The 25,970-nt window shown below is 47.9% G+C and overlaps 1 protein-coding gene and 1 pseudogene across 1 annotated transcript in view; both read left to right on the top strand.

Annotated features, from left to right (window-relative positions):
• Positions 1-25,970, top strand: part of LOC147729873 (ras GTPase-activating protein 4-like) — a 625,955-nt gene that overhangs the window by 371,635 nt on the left and 228,350 nt on the right. The gene's annotated exons all lie outside the window — the stretch shown is intronic.
• LOC147729874 (uncharacterized) lies at positions 869-25,637 on the top strand (annotated as a pseudogene).

The raw sequence follows: 25,970 nt of genomic DNA on the forward strand, positions 1-25,970 counted from the left end.
AGATCGAGCAAATTGTATTTCAGAAACATCCATGGATTATTCAACATCCACAACACCGTCGGCCGACAATACCGACCGGGCCAAATCCATAGAACAAAGGAGGGGCGAAGCCCATGTACACAAACAGACACAAACAGCCCTGGAAAGCCTCCTTCAGGACTCTAGAATGTTTGCAAAACGCCAAGAGCAAAAACAGTCCAGGTGCAAGCACCCTAACCACACCAAACACAAACCGCCAAAGCACGAACAGCTTGGACCGGAGAATTCCCGATGCTGAGCAATGCGCCCCGTCCTCCTTATGCTTCCTCGATCAACCTCTCGCGAGAAAGCAAAGGATCATGGGAGCGGTAGTTCTCCCGCCGCGTTCTGTCGGGAATTGTAGTCCCTTAGCGCAGCGCGATCGTGACACCTTTTCTTCAAAAACCCTCAAAGACACGGAGGGACGCCTCTTAATTTGGCTGCAGAGGCTTGAAGATAAAAACCAAGCTGTGTCTTTTGAGGAGAGTGAGAGCTCCTCCAAGTCTTCATATTCCTCTCAGAAAAGACCTAGAGTGGCCTCTCCAGTACCTTCATCGCAGCCACCTCAAAAGAAGACGCACAAAAAGTCTTCAGAGGCAAATCCTAAGACTCTACCGGCAAAGGTTTCTCCTCAGGAGGTTCTTCATACCTTTAAGAAGCCTGTTTTCACCTCGTCGATGGTGGATCAATGACGAGGAAATCTCCATCTACTTCTTTGACTGTAACCTCGTCAACGATGACAGTCTCAACTTCTGTCGCGTCTTCAGCTTTTTCCACGTCGACGACAACCACTTCGTCGATGGCTGGTAAGTCTGTCTCGTAGACGATAAAAATAAAGAAATCATTGTCGATGTCAAAACCAACGTCGACACTACGATCACCGACGAGCGCGTCAACGCCTACATCTATAGAACCTAAACTACACAGTGCGTATATCCACCTAAAGATTACAAAACGCACGCTGACACCGGCCCTGACTTCTCCTAGTAGGGTCCAACCATTGCCTCCATCACACCTCTTGGAGGAGGAAGATTCTGACGATGGCAGTATGTTCAGAACTGCGACAAGCCCATCTGAACTTCACGTCAAGTATCACGACAGCTCGGACTATGAAAACCAAGAACCGGAGGACCAGGTGGATTATCCTGAAGAATGCCATCCACCTCCACCTTCCATGGTTTGTCTACCAGCGTCCCTGGTTTCCTATCTCCAATTTCTATCACTGACTACAAGGAGAGGGTCCCAACTTCGGCTACGTCTCCTCCTCCTCCAGTAGTCTCTCCACCATCAAGACCACGGCCTTCACCCCTGATTTCACAGCCTGAGCCTACCGCATCACTGCCTCCGCCTTCCACGGATGATGAGGAGGAGGACCCACATGAGTAAGGGGAACTTCACGATTCCCAGTCGACACATGATGATTGGGATGACTATGTAATCCCCTGTTCAGCATCCCCGGTGCCTACTCAAGCTGACTCGCCTCCTGAGGATATTGGGGGTTTCCATAACATCCTGGAAAGAGCGGCCCAGCGCTTCCAAATCCCTATGCCTTCACAATAACAGGATTGCTTCCTTTATGATTTTAAGGAACCTTTTAAAAAATCTGTCAGATCTATACCCATTATTGACTATATATGGAATCGGAGTGTAAAGATTATGTGCACAACCCTTCTTCGCTACCCCCGGTGCTACCTCGGCTGGACAAAAAATGCAGGGCTCCAGGCACCTCCCCAGTCTGCTTGACCAGACACCCCAAACCCGACTCAGTCATCACACAAGCCGATCAGCGGATATCTAAAAATCCTTCCGCTCCGCTGGCTGCTCCTCCAGACAAGGATGGTAGACGGCTTGATAATATTGGGAAAAGTTTCTCGTCCATGTCAGCATTAACAGTGTGTGCATCCAATTCCTTGGCACAGTTAGGACGCTGTAACAGACAGATGTGGGTGGACATTGCCCCAAATCTCGGGGGCTTGCCAGACGATTCGAAGGAAGAAGCAAAGAAAAACTTGTGGGAGGGTGAACGTTCGGCGTCTGAAATTATCGATTGTGCGATGGATATCGCATCTACTGGATTTCGCCAACTGGCCGGCGCTATGACGCCAAGGTTGGCTAAAGGCGACGTCATTCCGACCGGAAGTACAAACAAAAGTTCTGGACATGCCCTACGATGGTCAGCTACTCTTCGGCACACATATCGATGAAGCTCTTCAGGGCATAAAAAAGGATACCGATACGGCTAGGGTTTTGGGTACCATTCAATTCAAAAACCCTCCTTTTCGTGGCTCAAGAGGAAGGGGACAGTCTTCTACTAGAGGTGACTACCAGCACTACCGATCTTCCTACTCTTCCAATCAGCAGAATCGGCCACAGTACCAGCAGCGTCAACAACAACAATCGTCTTACACTAAGCCCCCCTTTCGGGGAAAAGGAGGCCGACAGAAAGATGCCGCTCTGCGACAATGACTCCTCACTACCACCGGTCTCCACTTCCTCTCCGCCCTCCGGAGTTGGAGGAAGAATTTCCCATGTCCTACACAATTGGGAAAAGATAACCACAGACCATTGGGTTCTTCAACTTGTCCAAGTTGGCCACGCGCTAGAGTTCATCCAAATCCCTCCTCAAACCCCTCCCAGGCCTATGCTTCACAAAAACCTACGTCTTCTACTCCTGGAGCTTTCATTTATGCTCCAGAAGGGAGCTATAGAAAGGGTTTCTCTTCGTCAAAGGGGGAAGGGGTTTTACTCCCGTTTCTTCCTGGTCCGCAAAAAGAAGAAAAAATGGAGGACAATCCTAAACTTGAGAAGTCTCAACAAATTCTTAAAGAAGCAGTCGTTTCGCATGGTTACCATCCAAGAAGTGCTGCAACTTCTCAACGCAACAACTACATGGTGTCTTTACATCTTCAAGATGCCTATTTTCACATCCCTATCCACCGGAATCACAAAAAGTTTCTGAGATTCGCAGTGGCGGGCAGGCATTACCAATTTTATGTCCTGCCTTTCGGACTCAAGCCGGCACCATGCATTTTTACGTAATGCCTTTCTCAGGTGGCCGCATATCTCAGGCAACAACACCATCAGGTCTTTCCATATCTGGATGACTGGCTCGTCAAAGCACCCTCTCTAGAAGGCGCGACCAGGTCCTCTGGCGCCTGTCTACAGCTTTCCAATCGCTTGGGACTCACTCTCAATCAGGACAAGTCCGTCCTCCAGCCTTCCCAGCATATAACTTTCCTGGGTGCCACTCTCGACACGACCCAAAAGAAAGCTTTTCCATCACAAGAGCGACAAAACAGACTTATTTGCTTGGCAAATCAAATAAGATCCAAAAAGTCTCTCACAGTGCGCCTTTTCAAGTCCCTTCTCGGAATGATGTCTTCCTGCATTCTACTGATTCCGCACTGTCTTCTCCACATACGCCCTCTTCAAGAAGCGCTATCGGCTCAATGGGTTCAATGCGAAGGGTCGTTCAACTATGTCATCCGGGTGACCCCTCAAATGGTCAAGGCTCTTCAGTGGTGGACTCGCCCTCAAAACCTTTCTCAAGGCTTGCCTTTCTTGCTTCCAGTTTCTCCACATCCCATCACAACGGATGCGGCCCTGGAAGGTTGGGGAGCTTTCCTCCAGGAACTCCAGATCAGCAGAAAGTGGTCCCTTTCCGAACGGAGGCTTCACATAAATCTCTTTGAGCTGCGAGCTGTCTATCTAGCTCTTCTGGCATTTTTTCCCAGGATCAAGAATTCCCTAGCGCTAAACAAGCAGGGAGGTACTCGTTCTCTGACACTCTCTCAAGAATCACAAAAAATCTGGAACTTGTTGCTTCATCACAACATTTCCCTTCCGGCAGAGTATGTCCCAGGAACGGACAACGTTCTCGCCGACTCACTAAGCAGGCAACAAACAATGTGCCACGAATGGGAATTGAATCAACGGACTCTCAACCGAATTTTCTCTCAATGGGGCACCCCTCATTTAGACCTTTTCGCCACCAAGAAGAACGCCAAATGCCAACACTTCGCAAGCTGGCGTTCCCAGAAGGGATCTCTAGGGAATGCCTTTTCGATCGCATGGTTTAACGTCTTTGCATACGCTTTTCCACCGATTCCCCTGATTCCCAGGGTCCTCAGGAAGTTAAAAGCGAAACCTTGCATGCTCATCTTGATAGCTCCAGCATGGTCGCGCCAACACTGGTTCACGGACCTTCATCTTCTCTCCCTGGAACCGCCGATCCCATTGAAACTGTTTCCCTCTCTTCTCACTATGAACTAGCAACACGTCCAACATCCGGATCCAGCATCACTCAAATTATCGGCTTGGCTCCTGAGATCAGAGAATTCCGTGGCATAGACATTCCTCCGGACTGCAGGACAGTTCTGGCTTGGGCTCGAGCCAACAGTACTAACAAAACATATTCCTTAAAATGGAAGAAGTTCTGCATCTGGTGCAAGTCAAAGAAGATAACCCTCTTTCATCTTCTCCAGAACAAATATTGCCTTACCTTCTCCATCTGGAGAATTCAGGTCTTGCTCACCCTTCCAGTAAGGTTCACCTGGCAGCAATATCCCGTTTCAGAAGATCCTATGCAGGCCCTTCTCTTTGGTCTAACAGGTAGATTAAACAGTTTCTCAAATCCCTATTCAGGACATTCCCTCCTGTAAAGTCTTTACCTCCCACTTGGCAACTCAACACAGTTCTTGCTCAGCTTATGAAACACCCTTTTGAGCCGATACACAGACCTGATCTTAAGTATCTCTCCTTCTAGCCCTTACCTCGGCAAAGCGAGTAAGTGAGCTTTATGCTTTTTCAATTCAAGACCCTTTCCTTCAGTTTAAACACGACCGGGTTATACTTCGAACAAATCCTAAATTTGTGCCTAAGGTCCCGTCAGACTTTCATCTCAATGAGCCTATAGTCTTACGATCTTTTTTTCCAAATCCTCAAACGGCAGCAGAAAGTACTCTACATTCTCTGGATCTTGTGTCATCATTTTTTTTATTGGAGTTCAAAGATAGGCAATTTCATAGGTAAACACTGCCTTAAATTTTACATTGACAGGAAAAAGACATTTCGCAAATCCAACCAACTCTTTGTGGCTGTCGACCTAGGAAAGGTCTTCCACTCACCAAGCAAAGTATCTCTCTGTGGATCTCTGCAGCTATAACTTTCTGTCACCAGCAAGCAGGGCAACCCCTGCGTTCCAAGGCCCGAGCCCTTTCAACTAGGGCGATTTCTACCTCCATGGTGCTCTTTGCAGGAGTGCCCATTACAGACATCTGCAGAGCGGCAACATGGAAGACGCTGCATACATTTAACAAGCATTACTGCTTGGATACAGAACTCATGAAGGCTGCAGCAGTGGGACAAGCAGTGCTCCATCATCTATTTCATTAGAGGTGAGCCTTTCTCTTCGTCCCACCATCCTTTCTTCTATACGCACATTTCTCTATTGTGTTCCTTACTATTCTCTTTCATTGCATTTTGGTACTTTCTATGTTTCACATTGATATGTCATTATCTGGTGAATGTGTGATACTGTACCATCCGAAATGTGCTTATCATTGCTTACTACTCTGATTCAGGCATGTGAATCTATGAAAGATACCCTAATACTGGATAAGGAATGCGTTACTTACCTGTAACTGCAGTTATCCAGTATTGGTATCTTTCATAGATTCACATGCAACCCACCCACCTCCCCTGGAAGGGCTCACCTTAGTTCCCTCAGTAATACACCTACTTAGCACTGTGCTTACGAAATTCTGAAGGACTAGAGCTCCTTCCAGGAAGGTTCCAGAGGGTGGTGATAGCTGATTGTCTCTACTCCAAAGTTTGGTCCTTTTTATAAAAGGACATGGATATGTTACGAATGTGAGGCCTTTGGCCTATTACTCTATATGTCTAATGAAACATTACTTTATTTATGTACTGAGGACTCCCATCCCGACGACGGGGAATGATTAAGGCATGTGAATCTATGAAAGATACCAATACTGGATAACTGCAGTGACAGGTAAGTAATGCATTCCTTCTTAAATAATAGGCCATTAACTTTTGGCTATCGAGACAGCAGTTCATCAACTGTGCATTACCTGGATTGCTACTGGAGGGGCCAGTTTTAGACATATCAGTCAACCAGTGGCGGTTCGTCCATTGGGGGCGTTGGGGCGTTGCCCCACTAGCCATGGCCCATGGACGACCGTCACGTCACTGACACTGCGCAGGGCATACCAAAAATTTGAACTACGAGCGCAGCGCGGCCAGCGCCGACAGTCATAATGATTTATTTCCGGAGTGTGAGTCACTAACTGTAGTGACCTCATCGCGTGGCGGAAGGGTGGGGGCGGGCCTGTGGCAGTGAGTGGCAGGCTGGCAGATAGCAGCGTGTCAGGGAGAGCAGCAGTGTGTGCGCATTTAGGACAAGTCATTTTTTTTGACTTGCCCACGCATGCGCACACACGCAGTAGCCCCTTCCCTCCTCCTCCTCCTCTAGCAGGAACACAGGCAGAGACCCGGGGGAGCCGGGTCTCATTATGGGCAGTATAAGCCCTGCACGTTAACCAATCCTGGCGCAGTGGTGATGTTATGCTGCGCCAGGATTGGCTGAGTTACCGCCGCGCGCGAGCCCTAGAATTTAAACTAGGCCCACCACAGGCACGAGGAGCGCTGCGGCCGCATCTCCAGCGCTGGGTGTCCCACAGCGTCAGCGATGCCCGGAAGATTGCTGCGCCTGCGAGTGTCAGTCAGTGAGCAGCTCATGAAAGCTGCCCTGCAAGACCACCAGAACAGTCTGAGGATGCCACCACCAGGATGAGCGACAGGGCACGGCAAGCCCCGATGTGGCACTGAAGTTAACAAAAAAAAAAAAAACAAAGCCAAACTGTACTCCCGCGGCCCCGCCTAAACTCTCTGAGTAGTACGTACCGCTAGAGCTGCCAGCTGGGTGAGATCCGATTCCGACCTAGTCTCCTGCTTTATAATGCGGGCGGGTCGCATGAGCTGTTAAGGAAAGCTTAGACAATGGATGAGAGAGCGGCGCGCTGTAAGTGTATGCCCCCCTGGGGTCCGCCACCCAGATGTTCCACTCGGGCAGCCGGGCATGCTGTCGGACTCGGAGAGGAAGGAGGCCGAGATCAGGGAGCAAGTAGCAACAGAGGAGGAGGATAAAGAAGTTGGTGCAGTTCATGCACAATTACAATGACCCAGCCGACCTGCTGCCTTTGGACGGGCTGAAGAAACTGGGGACATCAAAGCCGGTAGCCGGATACTGTGAGTCACTCTGTGAGCATTTACTAATTACATCCCTCCCTTACCCTTACTTTTACGTAGGAACATCTCTCGTAACGTACACCTTTTCCTCCCATCATGGTGTACAGTGGGTAAAAGTAATGTTCAGGTGGGTCTTCTGGGGTGTTTTTTTTTGCTGGGTTATTTCATCAACGCCTGCCTGCAGGCACTCCAATACCCCATGCGAGCTGTCGGTGTTCCCCCAGTTAAATCGGACTACCTTCGCACTTATCCTCCTGTGCAGGGCCACACGCAGATTGTCTTCACCCCGATGACGTGGTCTTCTGTCTTGCAGATTGTCTTGTTGCCTGAAGTGGTGCAGTGTAACTGAGCTCAAACTCCTGTGTCACCCAGGTCACTTCGCAGTGTTCATTGGGTTCTGCCCATTACTTGTCCCAGAGCTCTGTCATCTCTCACTCTGAGTGCCTTGAAGTATTGTGGTGTAGTCCGCTCGGCACCGAAGACGTGATTTGCTGCAGTGTCGAGGGCATGCAAGTGGAGCGGGTGGAGGGAGAAGGGAGAAAGCCCCCTCATTAGACGGAGACATGCTGCAATGTGTTTGGTGGCCTGCGCGCACTCTCTCACATGGCAGGCCTCTGGTATTCCAGTCTGCGTGCCTGTAGCCATTCTTCAGTCCTCACCATCGTGGGCCGCTAGGCTCCTGACTATTCCACCCCACCCTCCTTCACTTTCTCGGAGACGCTCCCAGCTTGCCCCAGCACTCACAGGTGTAGCAGCAGCACATAATCACCGGTGCTCCAGACAAAACTGTGACCTCCGGCTCCCGACTGTCAATAAATGTTGTGACTGGAGTGGGGAAAGGACGTGTTCAAGGTGAGTATCCATTTGAAAGTAAATACATTAATACAATTGAGTTTTATAAAAATATCCAGAGTCAGTAGACGCTTAATAAATATAGAGTGTTTTTTTAGAAAGAAAAACTTTGAATCATGGAATGTTTGTATTGTTTTAAGGTGAAGGTGTGTTAGCCTGTGGCAGAAGAAGGTGGAGTGATTTGTAAACAAAAAAAAGTAGCCCTGCTACTGCATCAGAGATCTAATGGAAGTCCTAATTTTGTTTTCTGTCTTGCGAAACACTCTGTAATCTGCGGCTTCTTCGGCTGTTTCGAATCCAAACTTCACGTAATGTGGCCCTGAAGGCCTGACTTACACAGTTCAGGCAGAAACCTCACTTCCATCAGTTTATTTCTGCATCTGGACTGGGGTGTACAGTTCTACCTTTTTCAGAATTCAGAACTGTTTCAAAAGATGCTCATGTTTAAGCACGAGTAGGTATATAAACATGACGGCTCCTCCACGTGAAAACGAAGGCACATTTACAGAGGGGCTGGGGTATATATATGTCCCTTGCTCAAAAGGTGTCTGTCATTGTAGCATGGCTTATTGGAGGTATGCATTGGTGCTCTGATGCCCAGCAGTGGTACGCCCCCATCCTCAAGCGCCACCTTGCCTGCAAGCGTTTGCTTGCTCGAGAGGTGTGAATAGTGTGCAAATAAAAACAACCCGTATGCCATTTTGCACTCTACTAACAGACACAGTCCTAGATCACATACTCGAGAGTTTCCGATTCATGGTGTAGCACGCAATAATTATTTATACAGAGAGACTATATGAAATGGGGGAAATGACTCTTTCATTTGTTTTTGTCCCCTCCCCCCGATTCTCTTAGTGGGATATTTACAACAGCAGCCCTTAACCCTAGAGGGAAGTACGACATTAATATTATATGTTTTAATAATTATAGTATTGCTGTGCCTGTGTCGAAGTTTTATAGCTTAAGCTTTTGTTTTTTATAATTTTGTGAAGTGTCACCATCCATCCATGTCGCAGCATAGCACTCAATTACGAATCTTTTACTTGCTTTATGGGACACCGCATTATCGCATCAGTTTATTGAAATGCAGCCTAATCTCAAGCAATTCTAATGTATCCTTACTTACACATTTGTTTAAAGAAACACCACTCGACTAGCAGGTGGCTTGACAGTACAAGGCAGCAAATTTGACATTCCTGTGCTTTGAGTCTTCGCCACAGGGCATATTTTTCCACAGAAATTGTACAAAGTCCATAAGGGAAAACGGAAATGCTAATTTGTGACTATTTATAAACATCTCTAAAATGAGTTCCCACATTTTAGAATTAGCCTGGGTGAGTGATGTCTGTGTGAGTGCAGTTTGAGCAGTGTGCCTGTGTGAGTCTAGGGTGAATGTTGTCTGTGAAAGTGCAGGTTGAGCAGTGTGCCTGTGTGAGTCCAGGGTGAGTGATGTCTGTGAGAGTGCAGGTTGAGCAGTGTGCCTGTGTGAGTCCAGGGTGAGTGATGTCTGTGAGAGTGCAGGTTGAGCAGTGTGCCTGTGTAAGTCCAGGGTGAGTGATGTCTGTGAGAGTGCAGGTTGAGCAGTGTGCCTGTGTAAGTCCAGGGTGAGTGATGTCTGTGAGAGTGCAGGTTGAGCAGTGTGCCTGTGTGAGTCCAGGGTGAGTGATGTCTGTGAGAGTGCAGGTTGAGCAGTGTGCCTGTGTGAGTCCAGGGTGAGTGATGTCTGTGAGAGTGCAGATTGAGCAGTGTGCCTGTGTGAGTCCAGGGTGAGTGATGTCTGTGAGAGTGCAGGTTGAGCAGTGTGCCTGTGTAAGTCCAGGGTGAGTGATGTCTGTGAGAGTGCAGGTTGAGCAGTGTGCCTGTGTAAGTCCAGGGTGAGTGATGTCTGTGAGAGTGCAGGTTGAGCAGTGTGCCTGTGTGAGTCCAGGGTGAGTGATGTCTGTGAGAGTGCAGGTTGAGCAGTGTGCCTGTGTGAGTCCAGGGTGAGTGATGTCTGTGAGAGTGCAGGTTGAGCAGTGTGCCTGTGTAAGTCCAGGGTGAGTGATGTATGTGTGAGTCCAGGGTGAGTGATGTCTGTGAGAGTGCAGGGTGAGCAGTGTGCCTGTGTGAGTCCAGGGTGAGTGATGTCTGTGTGAGTGCAGGGTGAGCAGTTTGCCTGTGTGAGTCCAGGGGTAGTGATGTCCATGTGAGTGCAAGGTGAGCAGGGTGCCTGTGTGAGGCCAGGGTGAGTGATGTCTGTGTGAGTGCAGGGTGAGCAGTTTGCCTGTGTGAGTCCAGGGTTAGTGATGTCCGTGTGAGTGCAGGGTAAGCAGGGTGCCTGTGTGAGGCCAGGGTGAGTGATGTGGATGGGTGAATGCTGGCTTACTGATGTGTCAGGGAAGGGTGAGTGATGGGTCTATGAGTGCAGGTGACTGTGCCTATATGAATGCAGGGAGAGAGATGTATCTGTGCAAGTGTAAAGAGACTTGTCTGGCTACTCCCAGAGATGTATTCGCCAAGCCACCTCTTTCTCAAATGTGCTTGAGAATGCACCATTTGCCCACTTTTTTCAAAATGTTCTCGTGGGAGAAGCCCCAACCCCCCCATAGGTGGTTCGGCCTCACTCGCTGCGCTGCGCTCGCCACAGTGCAGTATTTACGCCACACCACTTTCAAATGTCACCAGCCGCCACTGCAGTCAACTTTATTCCAAAAAGAAATGTGGCCCCCACTGCCAGGCCACATTCCTGCATTATGGGCAATCAAGCAACGTCATAGTCTAGTTTGCATATGGCCTGTCTCTTTCAGCAGTCTAGCAGATGAGCTAAATGATAGCATACTGCTTAAAGGGCGCCCAAGAATTAGCCCCAGATATAAAAATCATTACTAACCGGACAGACCCACTTAACCGACTTAGGAAGCTCTGACTGCCATGTCCCCAACCGCTGACTAGCGGCTGGGGACATGGATGACCCTGACCGACGAGAGGCGATAGCATCGCCTAAAGAGGTGACAATCTCCTCTAGACTGCGATTGGTACAGTTTAAAATATTACACAGGACCTACAATACACAGGTAACACTGCACAAGATGGGAAGAACTCCTGATCCTTGCTGCTTGCGCCTCTGTGGCGCCATATGTACTTTTTATCACACCCTGTGGGAATGCACAAAGCTTACACCATACTGGGAAGCAGTGATGAGAACCATCACGGAGGTCACCGAGAAACATGTCCAGACTGAGCCTAAATGCTGCCTCCTCAACATCGGGGGCCCAACAGACCGTAACCACGCTGAACGTCAATGGGCAACGACGGGCATGATGATAGCCAAACGAAACACCGCGCATAAATCGGGCTTAGGAAGTATACCGACTGTAATGAACTGGTGTAGAGTTATGGATATCGCTATGATAGCGGAGAAGGCCACATTTATAAACAGGAAATGCCCAAAGAAATGGGGAAGGGTGTGGGGCAAATGGAACGTATATAGAGGGAACATCTGTACACCTCCGGAGTTGGGTCAAGACTCGGACGAGGACATGTGATACTACCGAAGTCATATACATGCTGTGTCCATGTGGGAAATGTTTACCGATGACTGTAAGGGATTGACATCATTATTATCTAATTGTATACGCAGATCGTTGAGGTTTCAATAAAAAAATGTCATTAAAAAAAAAGAATTAGCCCCAGGAGATTAGTGGGGCCGGCTCAAGCAACTGGTTGGCATCTGATGTCTGTTGAGTTTCTCTAAGTATGAGAGCTATAAACTAAGGGGCATATTTATGAAACTATAACGCGACGCAGCGAGGCATCTCACTGCGCTGTCGGGAATGGGTAAACAGCTTTTCTTGAGTACTTAGCGATTTAAATTAATAGTTTTTGACCACTTCACGAGTCTAGTACTTGCGAGCAGTAGCTCATTTCTAGATACAGGAAGAGCCTGGCCTACTTGTGCTGATAAGCAGGTGCATCGCATTTTAATATTGACAAATGAACTTTATTTCGCCTCTGGTGCTGCACCTTAAGATGTATTTATGGTGGTCTCCGCCCTCGAGGGAGATGGAAAGAACGGCGCATTTTACTCTGATGAGCATCCTTTAAGTCAGGGTAGGTCAGCACAAAGCTTCCTGTGTGCTTTCTACCAAAGCTCTTATAAACATTTAATTTCAATCAACGTATCTAAACAAAAGTGTTTTTTCACAGTTTTCATTTGCACATTTGGATGTTGCTTGATTATTGTTATGGTTGTTTTGTTAAATCGTACGCGTTTTTTGCGCTTTGCCCAGATGGCTCACGTTTACCCGGTCTACCTGTGGCAGAGGCCTGCTGCATTGGCGCCGTCACCGCCGTAATCAACAGAGGAGGCTGACGATTTCTTACTTTTGTTTTGAAGTCTGTCAACCTTCAGTGCGGAAGGATGGGTGAATTAGATAGACAAGTCTGACATCTAGTGGTAGACTACATTTTTGCATTGATTTAGCCTATTAGAAGATATAAAGAAATCCTGGTTTGCAGGAGAGGTCTCATACATTGTTTTGAAAGAAGTATTTATTTTAGGACTCGTAAAAATGCAGCACCCTCACTAGCCTTTAACCCAGACCGAAAAGCCGTTTGTGACTTTACAGAAACCCTACCGTACACCATTGTTCAGGCAGGGAATTCGGAAATGACCAGCACAAAATGATCACAGGTGTGCCTGCTGCATGCTTTCAAGGTGCAAAGAACGACTTTACTTCCAGTATACAAAACTCGACCCTATCCAGGATGCCAACTCACTTTGTACCTTTCCCTGCGTCGTTTGCATGGCAGCTTCTCTGCAGTCAGTGTACAGAGGCTGTAATAAATACATTGCTGCCAAGGTTTCAGATTGCTTATATGTGACATTACCATAATTTCAGTGTAATTATGAGTGACATTCAACGACTATGAGTGACACTTTCTCGAGATCAAAATCAAGCAATGAGGAAGGGGGAAACATATAAATATTAGAAATTACACTCATTTGATCAACGAAAAACTGTTAAAAGATCCTAAACTGCTACATAGCACCTGGGAACTAAGGACACTGCAGGATGGATGAGTGTGCCAACCTTGCAAGACCAATCACAAAATGATTCAGAAAAGGGGGTGGTGATGAACAGAGTGTCTGAATTGACTAGTAGCGCCACCTCTCAGTCCTGCACAAAATCATACTCCTAACCATTCGCATCTGGTGTTTGACATCATGACGGATGAACCAGCTACAAGTGTGCAGCAAATAAATTAGTGTGACAAACAATCAATTTATCAAAAACAAGTGTGCATCCAAATCCTAACAAGCATTAGTAATACACTGGTTTCGCCTATGTGATTAATAATACGCTGTTTTGTGATAAGTTGTAGCTTGCTGCTCTCTAAGCTACAACTTATCACAAAAAACAATTAGTATAGAAATGCTATCTTCTCTCAGTTAAACAAAAACCTTCTTTTCTCCAACTTGCCCTTTTTGCCCCTCACCCTTGTAAGACCTGGGGTGATGATTACGCCTTCCCACACTTTCCCCACCAGCTGCATCTGTACCTTCAAGCTGCAACTTAGTCATCTTGTTTGTAAATCAGGATCTGTATACTCGGGCGAACCTGTTTCAGCGTGGTAAAATGGCTCAGTGAGTGAAGGCGCTCGCAAACATCACCCGGTCAGGCCTCCCTTACGTACTTTCCTCCTCAGAATTGAGGCTCACGGAGGCATGAAGTAGTAGATAAAAAAGAGAAGGTATTATTATTGGGGACTCGAATGCCAAAGTATAAATCACCTTTATCGTTAGTCTGTAAACCGAACGGCCTATTTCTTAGCAACTCACTGTCACCCAGGCTAAGAGGAACGAACACCGAGAGGCACAGCGTGCTGCCTGATTGCGCGCAGGCAGCCATTTGCATTTGTGTCATTTTAAAATGCGGTCTGGTACTTACTTGGGTCGGAGGACGGTGGCGCTCCATTAATTGAAGGCCATTCACACTCAGTGTGTGCAAAGCAGGCTCAGGCCTTGAGCCACCAAGGCCCGCGACAATTCGGATCTGCCACCCTGGCCCGCCTCCAGTGAAAGTTGTCCATCCAGGCTGTTGAGAGAGAGTGCTGAGCGGGGTCGTCCGGTGACAGAATGTCCTGGCTATAACTGCAACCCTGGTCATCACTGACGCCTCTCCAACTGCATTCGGCGGAGGGAGTAATTAACAGCCAGGACTAAATATGCACCACCGCCCCATACCAGTAGCTGCAAGCCACCTTCAGTTCTATGATAGTTGAAACTCCTTGCGCCCGCAGCAGGATATGACGTCCCTCGCAGCGCCAGCCTTGATACAACCTTTGAGCTCCGATGATGTCAGGCGCCGCCCCGCAGGGCATCACAAGAATGATACAAATGTAGTACTAAGCAGGGATTGTGAGATTGTGAGCCTGCCAGCAGCTGCAGCCTTAGCCCATACCTGGAGCAGCGGGCGCACACTATGGGGCTGTGCACTGCAGCCCTGCCACACTTAACAGTTACGATTCAGAAAAGGGGGTGGTGATGAACAGAGTGTCTGAATTAAGCTGGGATGGTGCAGTGAGCTAAAAAACGGTGATGGATCAAGCCCTGATCTTTGGACTGGGTAAGAGTGGTCTGCTTAATTCAGACACTCTGTTCATCACCACCCCCTTTTCTGAATCATTTTTGTCCACCATAAGCGTGGAAGGGTATACTCAGATGTGAGTCCCTAGCTCATTGCACCATCAGGATTCAAGCAAGCCGGGCCGAAGACGGCTGAAATGCCAGAAACCGGTCCCCGGTAGCTTGTTTCCTTCCCAGTATAAAAATTGGCTTGGTAGTTAGGTCTGCCCTGTTCCCATGATGCACTGGGCCAGGGTCAGACTAATTTGCATATAGCCAAGTTCTGAGCTGGGATGGTGCAGTGAGCTAAAAAACGGTGATGGATCAAGCCCTGATCTTTGGACTGGGAAAGAGTGGTCTGCTTAATTCAGACACTCTGTTCATCACCACCCCCTTTTCTGAATCATTTTTGTCCACCATAAGCGTGGAAGGGTATACTCAGATGTGAGTCCCTAGCTCATTGCACCATCAGGATTCAAGCAAGCCCGGCCGAAGACTGCTGAAATGCCAGAAACCGGTCCCCGGTAGCTTGTTTCCTTCCCAGTATAAGATTTGGCTTGGTATTTTGGTCTGCCCTGTTCCCATGATGCACTGGGCCAGGGTCAGACTAATTTGCATATAGACAAGTTCTGAGCTGGGATGGTGCAGTGAGCTAAAAAACGGTGATGGATAAATCCCTGATCTTTGGACTGGGTAAGAGTGGTCTGCTTAATTCAGACACTCTGTTCATCACCACCCCCTTTTCTGAATCATTTTTGTCCACCATAAGCGTGGAAGGGTATACTCAGATGTGAGTCCCTAGCTCATTGCACCATCAGGATTCAAGCAAGCCGGGCCGAAGACGGCTGAAATGCCAGAAACCGGTCCCCGGTAGCTTGTTTCCTTCCCAGTATAAGAATTGGCTTGGTAGTTTGGTCTGCCCTGTTCCCATGATGCACTGGGCCAGGGTCAGACTAATTTGCATATAGCCAAGTTCTGAGCTGGGATGGTGCAGTGAGCCCAAACCTGGAGCAGCGGGCGCACACTATGGGGCTGTGCACTGCAGCCCTGCCACACTTAACAGTTACCATTCAGAAAAGAGGGTGGTGATGAACAGAGTGTCTGAATTGAGCTGGGATGGTGCAGTGAGCTAAAAAACGGTGATGGATCAAGCCCTGATCTTTGGACTGGGTAAGAGTGGTCAGAGATATGCATATGCGTGACCATGCATTCAAGTGCGGTAATGTGGAGTACCACACTGTAATGCGTTAGTCTAACGCATGATGCGTGATACTTGGCTGGACTGTAAATATCTTCCTTGTGTCACCCTCACTCTCGCTGGGCTGAATCCTGCTACCAGCCATATAGTGCCCTATGCTGAATCTGACGAACAAATACGACCCCTTAACTCAACCAACCCCACCTCCATGATAAGGGCTGATAACTTATTCCGCACTGAAACTCATAACAATTTTCCTCGCTCTGTGTTTAGTCGACACCCTCTGAAAACCGGTACATGGGCTACATTTACAGAAAAGATGGTGGAAAAGCAGGCTCGCTGTCCTAGAAAATTTAGGACCTCTGGTCGCCTTGAATATATTGACGGCACTTAGTGCCATAGAGCGACGACACTGGCACATCCCACAAACCTGCGACACCGACTGCATTTGAGAAACAAGCATTTGCAATGCAACAGTCTCGCCTTTAGGAAACTTTATAGTATTTAGCCATGCATCACATTATCCTGGGTGTTATATTAACTCTTCTCATTTAGCATAGCACAACTGCTATAACCGGATGAAAAGAGCATTTGTTCTCAGTGGGGCGCCATGGAAAGGGGTTAAGGTAACTGTTAGTCCTAAACAATAAAGTTTTACAAAAATCAACATACATTGGCAAAGGGAAAATTGGTTAACAGCGATGTTTGAAGCGCATACACTGGTTGAAGGAGGCAGTGCATATCACGTGACCCCTCTTGTGGTCTGACAGGATGCTGTGAGCTTTGGGCGAATGCTGTTGGAGTCTATGGGCTTTGCAAGGTTTGAAAAGATTGTTCTTGTGTCCTAGCAGGGCTGTGGGGTCTGACATGGCTTTTCATGTGATCCAGGACCACAGTAACTGCTTTTGTGGTGAAAGGGGGGCTGCTGTCCACAGGTAAGTAACCACTCTTGATGGAGGGATAATGTGAGGTGGGTGCTTCTGGCCTTTGAGTGAGATCGTGGCGAGTGTATATGTGTATATATATATATAATTCCTACCAGCAAAATGTGTACAAGCGAATGTGGTATACACACAAAAGTGCAGTACACTAGAAGGTTAAATACAGCACATGCACACTAGTAAAATCTGTATACCACATGCAATTAATTAGAGACGCTTAATGGTAAAAGGCAGTTTTATGCAATGATAAAACTTGGCATACGCATGGGTCAAAGACGCTACATATATTGGTAAAGGAATAGAAATCAACAGTGGCCGCTTTTTCAGAAAAAAGAAAACCGCAAAGGCGTATCATTTTGCAGCACCCTGGACTTTCTTGACTTACGGGTTGAAAATGCAAAGGCTTTCATTGCCTACTGCATGAAATAAGTGGGACGAGCATTTTACTTTGAAAAAATCACTGCTACCTCTCCAACATACATGTTGCAAAATATAATTGTTGTGGCAGTGACGAGCAGGAGTGCATCCAGATAAAATTACTGGCGACTTGGAATCCCTGCTCACAAGCCATGTCGGGCAGCGATAAATTCTGCCGCTGTCGGAGTGTGCTTTTTATTTGCATTAAAACACAAATTACAAAATCTGCTTGCACTATTAGACGAGATCCCGGTGGATAGCATATCAATGGATGTAGACGGCTGGCTGAAAAGTCCTAAAAATAAGTATATCATATATACATATTTGCAAAATCTAAAAGGTTGCCTAACATCAGACCTAAAAAGAAACAGACTCAATCAGTGGACAAAGATGATAAACCTTGGAGCCTAGAGTTCCAAATAAACATTTGAGGAGCTGTTGAAACTGGATTAACACGAACATCCGTGCAATTCTGATTCCAACACATTTGATTGGCTCGAGCTTTCTCAAGGCCACTACTTATTGTAAACAGTTCGAAGGGAGCCCCGGCGACATGCAATGACACACCTCGACGAGCTCACTCGTCAAAACGTGCTGCCATGTTTTTCATGCTGGCGGCCGGGCCTCCACTGACAACATTTGCATTTAAAATATATTTGCATAAATATTTGAAAGCAGAGGCAATTGCGATGAGCAACTGAATTGAAGAAAATGGCTGTTTCCAGTTTATTTTACTCTTTTTTTGTTGTTGCTCTAAGTCGATCCACAAAACGCCGGGCTTTGTGTGCATTAATGTTTAACTTGGGTGTCGGTGGGGATAGGGAAAGAGGCTTTATCGTTTATTCTGTACAAAGCTGTTCCATGCCCAGGAGCTTTGCATGAATACACTTCTGTCTGGGGATGGAAGTTCGCTGCCTCGAGCCCCGGGCTCAGCCCGGGATGCGCCGAGGGTGCTGGACAGAGCATTGCTCCGCATTGCGAAAGGAGTTGGTGATCGATAAATGGCGGCAGCGTCCGATGGTCGGGCGGGCTTGAGAGCACTGGGGAGGAAGAGGAGCGCTCGCCCTGCCAAGAGAGAGGGGGCGGGGAGGCAACTGCAGAGTAACAGGAGAGAGAGATGGATGGACAGCTTGGAAGCTGACTGGAGACAAGAGGACCCACGGCAGAGAAGCTGAACACCGCTCCCAGAGTGAGGCAGATGCCTCTGGGGTAGCAGAGGAGAGTAACTACGCTAGAGTGAAATTCAATAAGCACTGGTGCCTAGGATGGAGTGCACGTAGTGCCCGTGTCCCAACTCTATTTGTCCCGCTTCGCCCCTTTCCCACCACCAGAGCTGAGCTGCTGGACGTACCAGGAGGAGACAGAACAAGCGCTGCCATAACACAGCCTTTTGTCTCCAAGGCCCGTCCATTTCAGACTGGGCGCCTCAACTTCCTGCTGGGGTAAAAAGTTCCTTATCTTCTTTATGGGGCCATCTGGACCCATAAAGAAGATAAGAAACCTTTTACTTCAGCAGTAAGTCAAGGAACCCAATCTGAAAAGGACCGGGCTTAAAGAGAAAGAATGTCACTAGGACCTCTTCTCCAATGGCTGGCCACCGTTTAGGAGGCCAGCCAATGGAGAAGAGGGGTGGGACCTAACCTCGCTAGTGATATTCTCTCTATCTCATTAAATCTCGCCAGCGAGACTCCGCAAGCGCAGCCATCGCAGGCTGAGACCTAAAAAACAAAGCATCGCTTTTGAGATGATGCACCCGTTGCTCCATTTCTGGAAGCTTTTCCTAATCAAATAAAGATATTGCAGAACAATGTAAATCACTCCGTGAGTAACTCGAGTCACGCAGTCTAGATTTATTTGCATTCTGGGACTTGCCGTTTTGAATTTTTAATAACAGACCCAAAAGTTCCAGAAAGCTAAGTATAAAACCAGAAATTTATAAGAGTTGATATATGCATGCGAGATGCAAGGATCGGCGAAAAACTGCCTTTCTTACTATATGGAACTAGTGACAATGCGCTAAAGGTGCGCTCATTTCTCTTACATGTCAAACGAAAATAGTGCAGGCAAATGTTTTCATTACACAACCCTCTTCTTCCACAAGCTGTGATGAAGCTAAGCTGAAGGATCATGAATTGGGCCTCAGCTGAGGTTCTCCTTAGATGCTAATTTTCCCCTCTTTACATCCTGCTGTGCTGCTTGACTGAGGTGCTGCAGAACAGCAGGGGAATCTTGCAAACACCTGTTAAACAATGAACTCCTGGCCCAGCGGTAATATGACAGAAGAGGAAATAAGAGCCTGGACTCTAATGTGCGGGTTCACCCGACCTTCCCCTCAAAACTGGGATATGTTTCAGTTTAAATAAAAGGAAAACCGGGGCATTTTTAAGTTGTAATTAAGCTATCATGATGCCAGGACAGATCATGAAAATCCAGGACTGTCTGAGGAAATCAGGGATGTCTTGTCACCTTACCGCGAGGCACATATCAATGTCTCCGGCTGGATGTTCATATAATTGCACACGGCTCTCCAGCCTTCCAGGCAGCTTTCAATATTTTGACTTGCCCCCACATCCTTAGATCAGGGCAGCCGCACAGGGCGTTGACTTGGGGTGCGGGGAGAATGCACTGACCTCAGAGGGGGGGGGGGGGGGTACTGTATTTAGCAATAACCTACAATTAAAAAACACCTGCTGCAGAGTTCCTTGTGCATACAGCTTTCAGGCAGTAATAAAAATGTCAAGATAACCCTAATAATTAATGTTCTTGGTAGTGAAAGGGAGATCAGAGTTTTATCTATTGGCACTTTTGACTCACCAGAAAGTAGCTTAGGGGGTTAATATGCCTGCTGCAAAGAACAGATCTATATTTAATGTGGAGAGCTGAGTCAATTTGTAAAGCCAACGTGTACCAGCGCTTTAAAACAACAAATGTATGTGAGAGAGGGGCTTTGGAGAGATGAGGGGCCCTCTTGTCAGGTGGTAGCGAGGGAATATGAGGAGGAGGTAATGAGGGGGGTGCAAAAAAAGATTGTCGCACCAGGCACCACCAGCGCTAAAGCCAGCCCTGCCTCAGATCTTCCCTCTTTTATCATTGTACACTCAGTGAGTCTGCCAAATAATGGTACACACTAGATTAAGCATTGACATAGCCAGAAGGTCTCATCTTTGGTATATTGGCTTTGCCAATGGTTTTAGCAGTATGTTACTGTACATGGATTGCATGTTTCATGTAAGACTTTGATTTTTGTTAACTTTAGTAAACTATATTTGCTTTAGTGCAGTTTTGTATTGTAACTGAAATTCACTTTACTAAGCACAGCCAAAGCTAAGAGGTCTTGGCTCTAAAAGGCTGAGGCCAATGCTTGTATGGCATGTATGGTACATGCGAGCGGAGTTAGCTGTTCCGATTAGTTCTGGTTGTAGGAGGTTGTTCATAATGGGGCACGATTGAGAGTTCTGGAGCGGAGGTCAGTGTGAATCAGTGGGCGATAACAGTTTTCAGAGTATATGTTCTGAGAGGGAGAGAGAGAAAAACTTGTTTATTTAGACCATGGTCTTGTAAACAATACAAAACAAAACGCAATCAGTATATGCTCACTGGCCCTTCAACCTTCCAAAAACTCACCCTGTGAGATGACAAAACTCAGAGGGAACAGGGTCTAGGGAAGGGACCGGGCCCTGAGCAGGGGCGGCCTTAGGCATGTGCAAGCTGTGCACCTGCACAGGGCCACCAAACCCCAGGGGCCACCAGGCCAACATATATCCTTAATATAATAATCCTCTGAGGATGGATACATCTTTGCGTGGCGGCCCCTGGCAGGGATCTGGCAGCCTCTGGCTCTGTTCCACTTCCAAACACCTCCCGATCTCTGAGGGGCTCCGTCCCGCCCAGACCCCCTCTTCCGGGGGCCCCTACCTACGCTCCCTGCCTAGGGCCGCCATGAGCCTAGAGCCGCCCCTGCCCTGAGCGTATTACCTCGCCAGCCACAGAGTGCTTCTGAGGGTTGGGGCCATGCATTGGGGTGGGGCTTTGTGCCGTTCACTGCTCGAAAGACACTCTTATCCCCTTACAAAAAAATAGAGGCTTCAAAGGCTGCTTGCTGATGTCCTGTGGAGGTTGCAAACACCGGTGGTCATCAGCTGTGCTTTGCCTCCACTCAGTGAGTTGGAAAAACACACTCTGCAGGTGTCTACAACTTGCATGGCCTGCCACATTGTGGTATTGGCTCCTCACTTGGTGACAGTGTGAAAAGAGTCGATATTGTGTGTCACGCGGTGGCGCCGTGTGAGTTAGTGGGTTGTGCTTCTCGCAATCCTTTTACTCTCACCAGTGCGCACAGAGTGATGGTCATATATGTACAATTTGTAATGACCAATTCTAATTATTTATTTAAAAAAAATCATTATTGTTACTCATTTGCATCAAACTGTTAACAAGCAGTCACAAAGCCAATAGGTCTGGCTTGTTAAAGCTTATGTCTGTATGTTTGTTGTTGTGTAAAGCACAGGGTTCTAGTTCACATATTTTAAGCCCTTTACTTAATTACATAGGTCACAACCATTTTAGACCTTCTATGTGGTCTCACTTGATTAGGTTTGACTGCTGGTGTGGCCTGGGGCTAGCAGTCAGCATTAGCTCACCAGAGGCAGAATTCCTGGTCATACAAGCCAGTCTGAGCTGACATGGGGAAAATGGATTGGTTGATATCTTTAAACATTATTCCTATGTCGGGTTCCAGCCAACTTTTTCTTTGTGGTTTAGACAATTTGCTGGCATGACCGGACTGGCCATAGCAGGCCTGGGCGTTTCCCCCTGTGGGCTGGAGGGGTGTGGGCAGGTTTTGTACTAGTGGGGGTCAGTTTTGTTACTGGGGGCCAGTTTTGCAGCAGTGCTGCAATATCGGCCCCCTGTAACAAAAGCAGGAACGGTGCTTCTCACTTGCACCCACCCCCCACTCCCAGGTCTGGTGGAGCAGCAATCTTCCAGGGTGGTTGCTGATGACCGTCTGGCCTTTTTTTTGGCACACTGTAAAATATGTGTGCAAGCACATCCTGCTATTTTTTGCAACGTATTCTATATGGAGGTCTGTTTTGTAAATGTTATTTGTGAGTAGTCCACCCAGTCCTGCTTAATCTTGCATTCTATTTGCTTTGCTTTCCAATAATCAATGCAAGTCTATAAATCCCAGAATGCACAGTAAAATATAAAACATGCTAATCTGCTTATACATCCCACTGGATAACTTCAGTTCTGCATTTATAAGTGGAGGAGAAACCCCTGTAAAAATACATTTCTCAGTCCCCTGTATTACATGTGCTTTTAGAAGACTATTCATCCAGACACATTCCTTTCCAATCCCCCATCAACATGCTTGTTAAATAATCATTTTAAAGTACCCTTCTCATTCTCTTATAAATCCAGTACCTTCACTTTCAGGACGGTTATAACATTATTTCTCATCCAGGGGATACTCATCAATAGTCATAATCTATGAATAATCCCCGCCCATGTGCCGGATCCCAGAGCATATAGAAAATACATATATATATATATGTATACATATGTGAAAACATATATTTGCAGCCTAGAACATTTACAAAGCTGCTGAAAATTACATGAATTAGCATACACACAGTTGTACTCTCCCAACCCCTAAGGAAGAAAGAGAGCAGTAAACATTTGCATACAACAATGCTTTATTGCCATAGAAAAACCTGTAATTGCAGGTATTTGCCAGTAGGCTGCAGTAGAGTATAAATAAACAAAGAAAGACTGACACCTTGCCTTTAAGGCATTAGAGTAGGGGTACCGTGCCTTTAAGACCTGAAGGTGACCCCCTGCTCCCATGATGCACCACAGGTGGCAGTTGGGTCAGTTCTTTTTTCCGGCTCCTTCTGAGAAGACCCTGGAGCTTGAACTCTTCAGTTTTTGACTGAATTTTTTCAGAAAATTCGACATCTTCTGGTTTATTAAGGCATCTGCTTTTGATTTTGTGGAATTCCACAAAAATTATATGTCCGAATGCCTGCTTTATTCTGAAAGTGTCCTTCTTTGGCACTGGCTGACCCACACTCAGTGTGTATTGTGTGCCTTCCTGCACACAATCCTCAACAGTGCCACCATTGTCAGAAGTTCTCCAGATGGACCCTTTGTGACAGAGAATGTATCATACTCCATGCTATATTGGAGAAAGACAGAAGTCATCAGGTGGGTGGTCATGGAGGCCCCAGGACGTCGTCTTCAAGCAAGCATGGCCAAAAACAGTGACGTTCCGCTTCTCCTGCCCCCAGGAAGAGGAAGGGAGGACGAGATTCTCCGTCGATGTCGAAGTCGCCCAGACTCTCTTCTGGAACACCATTGCGACGTCGAGAGTCTCTGCCGCATCCAAGTAAGTCGGCGTTGAGACGCCACACTTCGGGCCCGAAGTCTGTGGCTGCTGGCATGTCCAAGTCTCCGTCGACGTCGAGTCTTCCGCCTCGACGTCGAGACACTCTCCGCAACCCTCGAGGGGGTCATCATCGAGAGTTATGACGGCTTCCAGATTGCCGACGGCTGGCGTGCTGCCGTCAAGAGGGTCGTCGAGATCCCATCATTCGACGCCGAGGCGACACCAGGAAGGGTCGCTGTCGACACGACATCGAAGAAGGTCGTCGTCGACACGACGGCATGAAGGTTCGCCGTCGACCAGACGTCGAGGAAGAACGACGTCGAGGTCACCAACTCTACGCCGAAGATCGTAGTTGAGGTCATCACGGCGTGGACGTTCGACGCGAGAGCATCGAGGCCTCGCTCGATGCCAATGGTCACACAAACGTCATCGACATCGAAGCTCTCGACGTCAAGAGAAGAGATCGCGGTTATCGTGGAGTCACCTGGGTCCAGAGCATCATCAGGAGACAGATCTTCATCTCCTGGGTTGAACATTGTGGAGATGTCTCCAGAAGTTTCCCCCAGATCTGCAGACAAATCACGCTGTGTGTCACCTCGCCATCCTCAGGGGATTGTATTGGGCGGTCACCGTAGTACGGGCTCGGATTACTCCCGCACATTCTCACCATTCTGGTCCAAGGACAAGCACTCCGTTCAGACCATCTAAGTCTCCGCCTCGGAGGCCACGATCCTCAACCAGGCCAAGATCTCCTGCCAGATCACGATCTCCTGCAAGGTCAGGAACACCTACCAGGCCAAGATCTCCCCCCAGGCCAAGATCTCCTTCAAGACATCGGTCTAGATCCATTGGTCGGCACAGCCGTCATCACGACAGGCCCCATAAAAGAGGACGCACAAGATCTCTGACTTGGTCCTCTTCTACGAAATCTACGGTCCGGGACTATTCTCCAACCTTCTCTTCTACGCCTCCTTCACGAGTCTCACCTATAGATGATATCGCAACCTTCACCGACGTGCTGGGTAGGGGGGCAAAGAAGCTTAATATCTCTCTGCATATCCCTGTGGTGCCCACATCAATAATCTTTGCTACCCTACATCACCGGACAGCTCCCAGACCTCTGCTGCCTCTGGTGCCTGGCTTCATAGAACCGGCGATGTCTACCTTCCTCACACCTGCGACGGTGGGTTCTGTACCATCCAGAATCGCCAAGAAGTATAAGGCTCCTGCAGAGGACCCCTTATTCCTCAGGTCGGACCCACCAGCTGACTCGGTCATCGTGGCGGCTGCCATGAAATCCCATTCTGCTTCCACCTCATCCTCGGTACCCCCGGAAAAGGATAGTAAACTAATGGATTTGTTTGGGAGAAAAGTATGCAACACTTCAGTTTCATATATGAAGGTGGACAGTGCCTCTGCTCTACTCGGAGGGTACGACAGGTCGCTTTGGGACTCCCTCACTCACTTCACGGAGAAGCTTCCTAAGGAAGACCGGCAGGACTTTGCCGAGATCCTACAGGAGGGAGGGCTCGTAGCCAACCAAGTCATCAGTGCTGTGGCGGATGCTTCTGACCTCGCGGCCCATGGCTACTCCCATGGGATCTGCTCATGACGTTCGGCTTGGCAGGCCTCAAGCCAGATGCTCAAAAGAAGATATTGAACCTTCCTTGTAATGGTACATCTCTATTTGGGTCTCACGCTGACGACGAGATGACTAAGATGAAATCGGAAATGGACACTGTTAAAGCTGTGGGTTTGGAGAAGCGTAAAGATTTTAAGAAGCACTTTCGTCAGGGGGACAAACATTCTGACCAGCAGAGGGTTCAAACCCCTCAGTGGTCATCCCAAACACAGCAAAAATCCTAGTTCCAGCAGAGACGCCCTGGCAGAGGCAGAGGGAACAACAACAAACAGCAGTCCGCCTCCAAGCAGCCTCCCAAGCCCTGAGCTGTTGCTTCCTCCTCAACTGTTCGCCACTCCGGTGGGAGGGAGTGTATCTCATCATCTGGAAGAGTGGAGATCCATAACAAAGGACAGATGGGTGCTGAGTATTGTGCAGCATGGTTACTAAGGTTCAAGTCCCCTCCTCCGCAAGTCTTTCCTCAACTAAAGCACCTTCCCCGATTCCACAGTCAACTGCTGCAGGGCGAAGTTACTGTCCTTCTTAGAAAGAAGGCTGTAGAGGAGGTCCCTCCCATGCGAAGAAATCAAGGAGTATACTCCCGCTACTTTCTCGTCCAAAAACGAGGAGTAGCCAAAGAATACAGGCCTATTCTCGAC

Source organism: Lissotriton vulgaris, chromosome 2_1, assembly GCF_964263255.1.
Source record: "Lissotriton vulgaris chromosome 2_1, aLisVul1.2, whole genome shotgun sequence".
NCBI classification, from domain to species: domain Eukaryota; kingdom Metazoa; phylum Chordata; class Amphibia; order Caudata; family Salamandridae; genus Lissotriton; species Lissotriton vulgaris.